The sequence below is a fragment of the Sus scrofa genome, chromosome 7, assembly GCF_054392235.1.
Source record: "Sus scrofa isolate SSC_HxYL_T2T_F1_AM1 chromosome 7, Sscrofa_HxYL_maternal_Yorkshire_Landrace_v2.0, whole genome shotgun sequence".
NCBI classification, from domain to species: domain Eukaryota; kingdom Metazoa; phylum Chordata; class Mammalia; order Artiodactyla; family Suidae; genus Sus; species Sus scrofa.
The window spans coordinates 87,762,255-87,775,642 of NC_139389.1; the positions used below are offsets into that span (position 1 = coordinate 87,762,255).

Here is a 13,388-nt window from a genome sequence, read left to right on the forward strand (position 1 = left end):
GTCATGTTTTTAACACTGACACAAGAATGAACATTTAAATGATGCTTTGTAATGTTAGCATGCACAACTACTGACTCACTTGAAAATATTTTAGTAATAAATTTAAATATAGGATAGATTGTATATATGGGTGTGTGTGATAAAGGCCCAAAATATTGACCATATTCAATCAAAATTGCAGCAGATGACTGGTCACTTTTTTGGATTATTTTTATTTGACTTTATAAAATTATTAATGTATTTTTTCTAATAAAAATGAACATAGATTTATAAATATTTTATTACATTGACTATGTTCATCCTCCCGCCAAAAAAATTTTCTATTTCAGTTAATACAATTAAATATCAATAATTATTTATTTCCCATACATTGTTTCTGATGTGAACAACATTTTTCAGAGATTTCTTCCAGGCCTTTGACTAAATCTTACAGTCCTAAATAATTTTCTCAGAGCCTTCTTCATCTCGTTATTTTGGAGACTGTAGATCAAGGGGTTGAATAATGGAGTTAACACAGGATAGAACAGAGTCACATATTTTTGCTTCCCTGCTGCACTGCCTGCTGTTGGGATCACATACACAACCATAAGAGAGCCATAGAATAGCGACACTGCAGCCAGAGGGGAGCTGCAGGTAGAAAAAGTCTTATGCCATTCTTCTGCTGAGGGGAGCCTCAGCACAGCCCTGATCACTAGAATGTAGGAGCTGGTAATGAAGATTAAGGTGGAGAAAATGAGGACAGAGTTGTAAATGGCACAGATGATCTTGGTGGCAGGAGCTGGCACACACGACAGCTGTATAAGGGGTCCTGGGTCACATATGAAGTGATCAATCTTATTGAGACAACAAAATGGGAGCTGAGAGATTAGGTAAATAGGCAAGGGGAAGTACAAGAAGCCACACATCCAGCAGCAAGTTCCCATTCTGATGCAGCATTGAACTGTCATGACAGTGGGGTAGTGTAGGGGCCTGCAGATAGCAAGGTACCTGTCAAAGGCCATGACAGACAAAAAGAAGGTCTCCGTGGTGCCCAGGGAGAAGAAGAAATAGAACTGCAGGAAGCAGCCAGAGAAAGAGATGATCTTGGTCTCAGAGAGAATGTTGGCTAGCATATTAGGACAGTGGAAGTGATAAACCAGATCTCCAGGAAGGAAAAACTGGCCAGCAGGATGTACATTGGAGTTTGAAGCTGAAGGTCCCACCTCACAGCACAGATGATGCACAGGTTTCCAATGAGTGTCAAGATGTATGTCCCAGAAAAGATGGAAAAGAGGAGGATCTGAATTCCCCAGGTATAAGGGAAGCCTAAAAGGATGAATTTACTCACAGAGCTAGAGCAGTTCTTTAAATGGGAATATTTATTTGTTTTCAAAGCTTCAAAAGAACAACAAATTTCCATATTAGAAGTGGCCTTAAAAAATATTACTCAATAGGGTCTATGACTTGCTTAGGGTCACATCACTCTCCATGTCTGTAAATAACAAAGTACTATGACTCATACAGAGATATTTCCATGATTTTCCAGTTTATATTCCTATTCTGGATATAACAAAGTGAAGAGACAACTTTCCTCATTTCCTGGGTCTCACTACAAAGTGAGTTGTGTTGACAATAAGCAAATGTGTACAAGGACCTACAGTTTAGGTCAAACACTGAATTAATGATAGTGAATAAATACAGCCAATATAACTCAGTGTTTGTGACATACGAAGATATAAATGATAGTGATATGAATATTCTTTGTTCTATTGGTGTGAAATGCATCAGGCTGAATTGAGAACCATATCAATAGATTCAAATACTTTATATGATTTAATTTATTTTGGTTTCACTGTATTAAGTTACAGGAAATAGTCCTATGTTTAGTTTTGAATAGATTATAAGTCAATATTAAAATGAAAAAAATAATTTTATATTTCACTTCTTCCCTTCAGTAAAAGTACATTCTTGAAAATACATATTAAAGTGAAATGTGTCACTTATGAAAATCTTTCAGATTCATTTAAGCTCACAGAGACTGTTCTCAAATTTTGCAGTCTCAAGTACAAATAAAAATCCTTGCCTGCCACCTGTTAAAAATAACAAGAGATAGGCAATATAACATTTGAATCTTCACTCAAGGAAGGTGTACCCATATTCATATTCCAGAATTTTCCCTGATTTAGGATTGGAGCTCTTTTCATATATACATATATGAAAAAACGGAGAACCTGGAAAAACCCTATAAGAGTAAAGCTTTGAAGTAATGTTTTTTTTTTTAAAAGCTCTTACATAAAACCTTGTTTATGATTCTTCAGAAGGAATACTTTTATCACTCTCATATTAAATGATAAAATGTAAAACTAGAGAAGGATGGAAGGAAGAAATAGGGGAGTGCAGAGTCCTGTGAGCTTTACCTTACCTGAAGTTACAAGTTGAGTATCATAGAATTCTCTATGATTGAATGCCATTTTCAACATCAGAGAACAAAAACAAACAAACAAACAAAACAACCAGTACAACCGTTTTCTCAGATTTCAGAACTACCAAATAAAAATACTTCATACATTATTGTGTGAATTCATATGAACTACTGAGGAGAACTTTAGGATCAAGAACATTATGGGATTAAGAAAACAGTCATGGGCCCTCTTCAGGTTTGCCCTCTGTAGCTTTCTCTTTCTATATAAAGTATAAAAGCAATGTAACAGTGGCAAAGAGAATCATGGTCTCATGGTCTAGAGAGAACTTAATGAAGAATTTAAATACTGTTCCCTTCCATCTTCTGTAAAGGCCATCTTCGTGAAGTGATTCTCTCTTGAGGGAATTTATAACATAGTAGTCTTATTGAACCTGATTTCCTATTTTGCTCTTAACCCAGCTTGATGAAAGATATTTCAGATTCTTACATTTTAAAAATTCTAATTCAAAGATTTTTCTTTTTGAATAATGAGGGATAGAAACAAGTAAAATAATTTTGGTAGAAAAACTGCTGTTTTAGGTATGCTTGAAAGTAAATTTACCTCTAGTGATAAAGGGACTCTGGCAATGAGACTTGGTTCCATGTTTGAAGAAAAGTCTCTGGGATAAAGGTTAATATAAAGATGAGGAGCCCATACACTTAACTGTATTAAAGACACCTCTCCACATGTTAATTCCACCTTGTGTGACCATCCCAAGCTCACTGACACTACCACATTGTGAGATGCATATTTAGGTCAGAGTAAATTATTTTTAAAAATTCCTTATGTAGTTAGCCCCTTTGGTAATATATTTTAATGGTTCCATTAGCATTAGTACTATACATGTATACAATATTTTACATAATGCCTAATTATTGAGCCCTTAGTATTATAACCAGAGTTACAAGGATTCTAAGTATAATATTAAGGCACATTCTAGAGTAGAATACTTGCACCTAATAGAATATTTGAAAATAATAGAATGAAGGAATATCAAGTATGATGTATTCCTTGATTTAAGAATTATCCGTTATATTATATGTGAATATAATATATAAAGATAACATTATTTTATTTTATTTTTTAATTTTATTTATTTTTTTATTTTCCCACTGTACAGCAAGGGGATCAGGTTATCCTTACATGTATACATTACAATTACATTTTTTTCCCCCACCCTTTGTTCTGTTGCAACATGAGTATCTAGACAAAGTTCTCAATGCTACTCAGCAGGATCTCCTTGTAAATCTATTCTAAGTTGTGTCTGAAGCCCAAGCTCCCAATCCCTCCCACTCCCTCCCTCTCCCATCAGGCAGCCACAAGTCTCTTCTCCAAGTCCATGATTTTCTTTTCTGTGGAGATGTTCATTTGTGCTGGATATTAGATTCCAGTCATAAGTGACATCATATGGTATTTGTCTTTGTCTTTCTGGCTCATTTCACTCAGGATGAGAGTCTCTAGTTCCATCCATGTTGCTGCAAATGGCATTATGTCATTCGGTTTTATGGCTGAGTAGTATTCCATTGTGTATATATACCACATCTTCCAAATCCAATCATCTGTTGATGGACATTTGGGTTGTTTCTATGTCCTGGCTATTGTGAATAGGGCTGCAATGAACATGCGGGTGCATGTGTCTCTTTTAAGTAGAGCTTTGTCCGGATAGATGCCCAAGAGTGGGATTGAGGGGTCATATGGAAGTTCTATGTATAGATTTCTAAGGTCTCTCCAAACTGTTCTCCATAGTGGCTGTACCAGTTTCCATTCCCACCAGCAGTACAGGAGGGTTCCCTTTTCTCCACAGCCCCTCCAGCACTTGTTATTTGTGGATTTATTAATGATGGCCATTCAGACTGGTGTGAGGTGGTATCTCATGGTAGTTTTGATTTGCATTTCTCTTATAATCAGGGATGTTGAGCATTTTTTCATGTGTTTGCTGGCCTTCTGTATAATATATAAAGATAACATTATTTTAATAGAAGACATAGAGGAATGTCTTGATAGATGTAGAAGTAGCAGTAATAGAACTGAAATCCACTTTTGACAAAATAAATCAGAAATAGAAAAGATTTATTTTAATTTGGTAAAGAATTTTTCATCAGAAATAATTGGCCAGGAGTTCCCATTGTGGCTCAGTGGAAATTAATCCAACTAGTATCCATGAGGATGCAGGTTCAATCTCTGGCCTCATTCAGTGCGTTAGTGATCCGGTGTTGCCATCATAAGCTGTGGTATAGATTGCAAAGATGGTTCATATCCTGTATTGCAAAGGCCATGGCATAGGCCAGAAGGTGTAGCTCTGATTGGACCACTAGCCTGGGAACTTCCATATGCTGTGGGTGCAGCCCTAAAAAGCAAAAAATAAAAATAAATAAATAAATACTAGGCTAAATCACACTTTTGTATTAAAACACAAAAGCATGCTAATTAAAACCAAAGACAAAAAGTGGTTATGATAGCATTACTACCCCAAGTGATTCATTCCCTTTTTCACTAAAGGATTATATTTCCATGTCTCACAAATTTAGGCTAGGTAATATAACTTCGTTTGCCAACTGAACAAATTTACATATGGCATGTCTAAATAATCTTTAAGAAGCATTATACAATGCACCACAGCACATTTTCCTGTGCCATAAAAAGTTTTTTTTTTTAACCTAAATACAAGAATGAGTAAGACATATAGGGCCAAGCATGGGGCAACAGGTCAATACGAGTAAGAAAAAAAGAGCTGTTTTAAGATATTTACAGGTAATTTTATGACAATATAATTTGGGGAAAGCAAACTGAAATAATCACCATCACCATCCTTATCCACACCAACGAAATGAGACATAGAAAATAATATATAGGTATGAATGTTAGAAAAAAAGAGAGAAATTTTAACTGCTGGCTAAGAAATCATTGACTGTGAAGAATAAGCGAATCCATACTAAGTAAAGTAATTCAAAAAGAGCAAGACAAATACCATATGATATCACTTATATCTGGAATCTAGTATAGAGCACAAATGAACCTTTCCACAGAAAAGAAATGCATGGACTTGGAGAACAGACTTGTGGTTGTGAAGGGGGAGGGGGAGGGACAGGGATATACTGGGAGTCTGGGGTTAGTAGATGCAACCTATTGCCTTTGGAATGGATAAGCAATGAGATCCTGCTGTATAGCACAGGGAACTATGTCTAGTCACTTACGATGAACCATGATAATGTGAGAAAAAAGAATGTGTACATGTATGGGTACTGGGACACCTTGCTGTACAATAGAAAATTGACAGAACACTGTAAACCAGCTATAATGGAAAAAATAAAAATCATTATAAATGAAAAAAGTATAAGAGAATAAATTAAAATACAAATGATTTGATAAAGTGGCTAGTTAAAAAACATGTAGATAATACAATCTTCCTTTAACAGATAAAATAATTTGTAAACTTTTATAGTTAAATTATTTTATTTTTAATAAAAATGTAAATTTAAAAGCATGTAGAAATAAACTTTGAAAGATAGTATAAGCATCATGAGGAAAATATGAACCTTTACAGAAGTATATAAAAGAAAACCTGATTAACAGGAAAGTCATACCATACTCCTTGGTGGAATGACTTCTGAGTGTTAAGGATAAATATTTAAAATGAGTCAATACACAAATTCAAGGAGGTCTAGACAAGTCCTAGTCAGATTGTGGGAGAGGACTTCTAGAAGTCTGCAACTTAAGAAAGAAATTTTAAAATATCCTTTGATATAAATTCTCAAGATTAGACATGTGTTTTGAAAAAGTAATATTTTGATGTAAGATTTCATCTACCATAATGAAAATTACCTCTAAAGCTAAATTAAGTGAAAATGTAGTAGGAACTTTTCAAATTAATGGATCTAGGGGACAGTACATATATAAACATAATAAATTTTAAAGAGTTCAGAGTCTGATGAAGATTATCTTTAATTCAAATAAATAGGAAAGATAAAATGTTAAATGAAAATGTTGAAAAATTAAATTCTGACTCATTTTATAATATATAGATGTAATGTAGCAGAAAATGCTTTGAAATGATAAAAGCATATGCAAGTGAGTAAAATAAAAATATACTTCCCTTTTCCATTTTTTAGGAAATTTAAAATAATGTTAGGTAATTTATAATAAATTTAAATATTAGAATGCATCATAATAAGAAAAGATTTAAAAAGTCAAAAACAAGGAAAATTAAAATTTAAAAAATAAAGCAGCACCAATGGGGGGGAAGTCACTTTGGAATCTACTGAACACAGATGCTATTAGCACATTAGAGCTGCAGTTTTACAAGCAAATACTGGGGGGAGAACGATACCAGAGAAAGGTTTGAGAATCCCTAGAACCTCTAGCCAATTCAGATTGTTCTCATCTTTTACAGAGCAAGTACATAAAAATTGGGAAGGTGTCTGTTTTTTCAATTGTCCAAATGCCAGCCAAAATATATAAGCATAAACAGAAACAAGAAAATACAACCCTATAAAAACAATATAAACCTCCAGAACTAACCCTAAAGAAATTGTACCCATGAACTTTCTGACAGAGAAATTAAAGATGCTCTATAGTGAAAACAGAACACAGAAAGTCAACTAAATAAAATCAGGGAAACAATGCACGAACAAAATGAGAATACCAGCAGAGAAAGAAACTAAAAATAAAAAAAAAATCAAAATTCTGGAGCCATAAAAATAACTGAACTGAAAAATTCATTAGAAAGAATTATTATCAGATTTGATAGGTAGAAGAAAGAGTCTGTGAACTGGAATACTGATAATTTGAAATAATTAAAAATAAAGTATATAAAGAAAAAAGAATGAAAAATTTGGTGGCCGAGGTGGTAGACTAGGAAGACTTACCTCTTCTGACAGACACACTAAAATTATAAATACTTACACAGCTTCTATCTATTAGAATGAATTGAAGACTAGAAGAAATATTTTACACAACTCAAGACAAAAAAAAAAAAAAAAACCACAAAACAGCTTGTGGGGGATGGATACGTGTTATAGTCAGAAAACACATCACCAGGTTTGTAACCCACAAATGAGAGAAGTATCACAACCACAAAGGTTCCCAACCCAATAAGCAACATGGTCTGAGGCCCATATTAGGCTCCCCAGTCTGGAAGTCCTGTACCAAGAAATAAGACCCTGGTATGTTTGACTGTGAAAACCAGAAGGGCTTATTTTCTGGAGACCTAGAGAGCTTCAGGAAAACAAGACCTCATGTTTATGAGCACATGCAAAATCTCACTTGCTTCAAGTCCTAGTACAGAGGAAATTATTTAAAAGGGACCTGGGTCAGATCCATTTGCTGTTCTTGGAAATCCTTCTGGAGAGATAGGATGCAACTTGGACTTGTCCTGGGGATAGAGATACTGGTAGCAGCCACTTTGAGGAGTTTGTTCTACTATCATAAAACTGGTGATGGAAGCTATTATTTTGGAATACTCCATTTAGCTTATTAGCACTTGTGACCAAGACCCAACTACCAGGAGGCTATCACCAGTGCCAAGCCATTACAGACAACACAGATTTCTACAAAGAAACCTGGTTCCAACCTTCAGTGGGATGGTGCCAGCCCTGAGCCTCCTCAGGGCATGCAGACAGCCACATGGGGATCCAGCCCCACTAGCCATTGGGCTAGAACCAGCCCTGATTCCTCTTGGGTCATTCACATAGTGGTACAAGGACAAAGTCTTACTAATCAGTAGGCTAGCATCAGCCACAAACTCTGCTGGTCTGCATGGCCAACCAACAGGAAGCCAGCCTTGCCTTCTAATGACCCAGCCTGACCTCTCTGTGTGTCCATAGTAGTCATTTCTGCCAAAAAGAAGGACATATATAATCCACATAGGGATAATCACCAGAGGATATAGCTTTGGTGACCACATAGGAGCATATTACTGGGCCTCATAGGACATCTCCTGTAGAAGGCCATTACTATAAGATCAGGAAACATTATTGACTCACCTAACACATAGAAATAAACAAAGGGAATTAGGGAATTAGATGATAGAGGAATATACTTCAAGTTAAGGAACAAGATATAACCTCAGGAAAACAAAACCAAAATCAAATAAAATGAAGATAAGCGATCTACCCAATAACAAGTTTAAGATAACAATCATAAAAATGCTTGCTGAAATGCTGAGATGAGGAGCAATGTGAGAATTTCAACAAAGAACTGAAAATAGAGAACCAAAGAGAGGTGAAGAATACAATAACGGAAATGAAAGTAGATTAGAAGTAATCAATAGTAGTTTAGAAGGGGGGCAGACATCAGAAGCAAGAGGCTACAACCCTATAGTCTGCAAAAAGGAGGCTGCACCAAAAATCTATACAAAATGAAAAGGCAGAGATTTATGACTCAGATAGGGGAACAGGAAAAAAGAAAAAAACAGAAAAACAGCTAAGTGATATGGAGATTACTAACTTCCATGAAAAAAGACTTTAGACTAATGATAATAAAGATGACTCAAGATCTTGGAAACAACCTAGAGGCAAAGATTGATAAATTATAAGAACCAATGAACAAAGAAATAGAAGATTTAAGGATTAAGCAGGCAGAGATGCAAAATACAACAACTGAAATTTAAAAAAAATCACTAGAAGAAACCAAAAGCAAAATATAGGAGGCAGAAGAACAAATAAGTGAGGTGGAAGACAGACTAGTGAAAATCACTGATGTGGAAAAGAAAAGAGAAAAAAAGATTGAAAAGAAATGAAGACAGTCTAAGAGAACTCTGGAACAACGTTAAACACACCAACATCCAAATTACATGGCTACCAGAAGAAGAGAGAGAGAAAGGGACCAAAAAAATACTCAAAGAGATAAAAGCTGAAAACTTCCTAACATGGGGAAGGAATCAGTCATTCAAATCCAAGAAGCCTAATAAACTTATAAGATAAACCTAAGGAGGAACACCCTGAGACACAAAGTAATCAAACTGACCAAAATTAAAGACAAGAAGAAAATACTGAAAAAAGCTAGGGAAAAGAAATTAATAACATACAAGGGAACCCCGATAAGGTTATCAGCAGATTTTTCATCAGAAACTCTGCAGGTCAGGAGGGAGTGGCACAATATACTTAAAGCAATGAAAGGAAAAAACCTCCAATCAAGATTACTCTACCTGGTAAGGCTCTCATTAAAATTTGAAGGAGAAATCAAAAGCTTTACAACCAAGCAAAAGCTAAGAGAATTTGGCACCACTAAACCAGCTTTACAACAAATACCAAAGGAACTTCTCTGGGTGGGAAAAGAAAAGGCCACCACTAGAAACAAAAATACTACAAATGACAAGGCTCACCAGTAAAGGCATACATATAGTAAAAGTAGGAAATAATCTACACACAAATATGCTACCAAACCGATAATTTTTTTTTTCTTTTTGCCATTTTCTTGGGCTGCTCTCATGGCATATGGAGGTTCCCAGGCTAGGGGTCAAATCATAGCCGTAGCCACCGGCCTACACAAGAGCCAAAGCAATGTGGGATCCAAGCTGTGTCTGCAGCCTACACCACAGCTCACAGCAACGCTGGATCATTAACCCACTGAGCAAGGCCAGGGATCGAACCCACAACCTCATGGTTCCTAGTTGGATTCGTTAACCACTGTGCCACAACATGAACTCCAAACTGATAAATTTTGAGAAGAGGAATGTATGATAGTGGAGATGAATTTGGAAGTAAGTAGACCAACAACTTAAAACAATCTTATGTATACATATAGACTCCTATAGCAAAACTTCATGGTAACTGCAAACGAAACACCTACAATATTGAGATAATCATGTGGTTTTTGACTTTTCAATAGATGCAGAAAAAGCATTTGACAAAGTCCAACATCCCTTCATGATAAAAACTCTTACCAAAGAGGGTATAGAGGGAACATTCCCTAACATAATCAAAGTCATTTATGACAGACCCACAGCAAATATAATACTCAATGGAGAAAAGCTGAAAGCCTTCTCACTAAACTCTGGAACAAGATAGGGATGCCTACTCTCACCACTGCTATCCAACAAAATATTGGAAGTCCTAGCAACAGCAATCAGACAAACAAAAGAAATAAAAGGCATCCAAATAGGAAGAGAAGAGGTAAAACTGTCACTCTATGCAGATGATGTGATACTATATATAGAAAACCCTAAGGACTCAACCCAAAAACCTCCTGAACTGATCAACAAATTCAGCAAAGTAGCAGGATATAAGATTAACATTCAGAAATCAGTCACATTTCTGTATACTAACAATTACATATTAGAAAAGGAATACAGAACACACTACCTTTAAAAATTACACCCAAAAATATCAAATACTTGGGAATACACCTGACCAAGGAGGTAAAGGACTTATATGCCAAGAACTATAAAACGTTAATCAAGGAAATTAAAGAAGATGTAAAGAAACGGAAAGATATTCCATGCTCCTGGGCTGGAAAAAGTAATATTGTAAACATGGCCATACTACCCAAAGTAATCTACAGATTCAATGCAATCCCTATCAAATTACCCATGACAGTTTTCACAGAACCAGAACAACCAATCCAAAAATTTATATGGAGCAACAAAAGACCCAGAATCACCAAAGCAATCCTGAAAAACAAAAACCAAGCAGGAGGCATAACTCTCCCAGACTTCAAGAAATATTACAAAGCCACAGTCATCAAGACGGTGTGGTGCTGGTACCAAAACAGACACACAGACCAATGGAACAGAAGAGAGAACCCAGAAATAAACCCTGACACCTATGGTCAATTAATCTTTGACAAGGGAGGCAAGAACATAAAATGGGAAAAAGAAAGTCTACTCAGCAAGCATTGCTGGGAAACCTGGACAGCTGCATGCCAAGCAATGAAACTAGAACACACCCTCACACCATGCATGAAAATAAACTCAAAATGGCTGAAAGACTTCAATATACGACAGGACACCATCAAACTCCTGGAAGAGAATATAGGCAAAACATTCAGACATCAACCTTATGAATGTTGTCTCAGGTCAGTCTCCCAAAGCAATAGAAATTAGAGCAAAAATAAACCAATGGGACCTAATCAAACTGACAAGTTTTTGCACAACAAAGGAAACCAAAAAGAAAACAAAAAGACAGCTTACAGAATGGGAGAAAATAATTTCAAATGATACAACTGACAAGGAGGTACCTTAGAAATCTATACATAGAACTACCACATGACCCAGCAATCCCACTCTTGGGCATATATCCAGACAAAATTCTGCTTAAAGAAGACACATGCACCTGCATGTTCATTACAGCTCTATTCACAATAGCCAAGACATGGAATCAACCCAAATATCCACCAATAGATGATTGAATTAGGACGATGTGGTATATATACACAACAGAATACTACTCTGCCATAAAAAAGAACAAAATAATGCCATTTGCAGCAACATGGATGGAACTAGAGAATCTCATCCTGAGTGAAGTAAGTCAGATGGAGAAAGACAAATACCATATGATATCACATATCTGGAATATAATATATGGCACAAAGGAACCTTTCCACAGAAAATATAAAATCATGGACTTGGAGAATAGACTTGTGGTTGCCAAGGGGGAAGGGGAGGGAGTGGGAAGGACTGGGAGCTTGGGGTAAATAGATGCAGAATGTTGCCTTTGGGATGGATTAGCAATTGGATCCTGCTGGGTAGCACTGGGAACTCTCTCTAGTCACTTATGATGGAATACGTAATGTGAAAAAAAAAGAATGTATACATGTATGTGTAACTGGGTCACCATGCTGTACAGCAGAAAAAATATACATAAATAAATGAAAAAAAACACAATAGATGCACACAGAAATAAGAAAAAGCAGTCTAAACAAAACAAAAATAGACCTTAAAGTAAAGAATATAAGAGACAAAGTAAAACATCACATAATGATCAAAGGATCAATCCAAGAATAAGATATAATAATTGTAACTATATATGCACCCAACATATGATCACCTCAGTATATAAAGCAACTGTTAACAACCGTAAAAGGAGAAATTGGTAATAACCCATAATAGTGAGGGACTTGAATACCCCCACTTACAGCCATGGACAGATCATCCAGACAGAAAATCAACAAGGAAACACAGGCCTTCAATGATGAATTAGTCCAGAGGACTCGGTAAGTATTTATAGAATATTCCACCCAAAAGCAGCAGAATACACATTCTTCTCAAGTGCACACAGAACATTCTCTAGGACAGATCACACACTGGGCCACAAATCAAGCCTCAGAAAATTTAAGAACATTGAAATCATACCAAGCATGTTTTCCAACTACAACGCTACATGACTGGATATCAACAACAAGAAAAAACTGTAAAAAAACACAAACACATGGAAACTAAACAGCATGTTAGTAAACAACCAATGGATCGCTGAGGAAATCAAAGAGGAAATTTAAAAATACCTGGTAGCAAATGACCAGAAAGACACAATACAAAACATAGGGGATGCAGCAAAGGCATTTATAAGAGGGAAATTTATAACAATACAAAAACTCAAGAAACAATGAAACAATAAAAAGCTCAAATAAACAACCTAACTTTACATCTAAAGCAACCAGAGAGAGAGGAACAGTGAAAATCCAAAGTTAGCAGAAGGAAAGAACTCATAAGGATCAGAGAAGAAATAAATGAAATAGAAACAAACCATAAAAAAAATCAATGAAATTAAAGCTAGTTCTTTGAAAAGATCAACAAAAAGTGATAAACTATTAGCCAGACTCATCAAGAAAAAAAGAGAGAGGGCTCATATCAACAAAATTAGAAATGAAAATGAAGTTACAATGGACACCACTGAAATACAAAGGATCATAAAAGACTACAACAAGCAACTATATGCCAATATAATGGACAACCTAGAAAAGTACAATCTTCCAAGATTAAATGAAGATGAAATAGAAAAGATGAATGGACCA

At 35.5% G+C, this 13,388-nt stretch overlaps 1 pseudogene; it reads right to left on the minus strand.

The window, feature by feature from the left end:
- Positions 1–529: 529 nt before the first annotated feature.
- Positions 530–1,177, minus strand: LOC100153769 (olfactory receptor 11H6-like; annotated as a pseudogene).
- Positions 1,178–13,388: the final 12,211 nt, after the last annotated feature.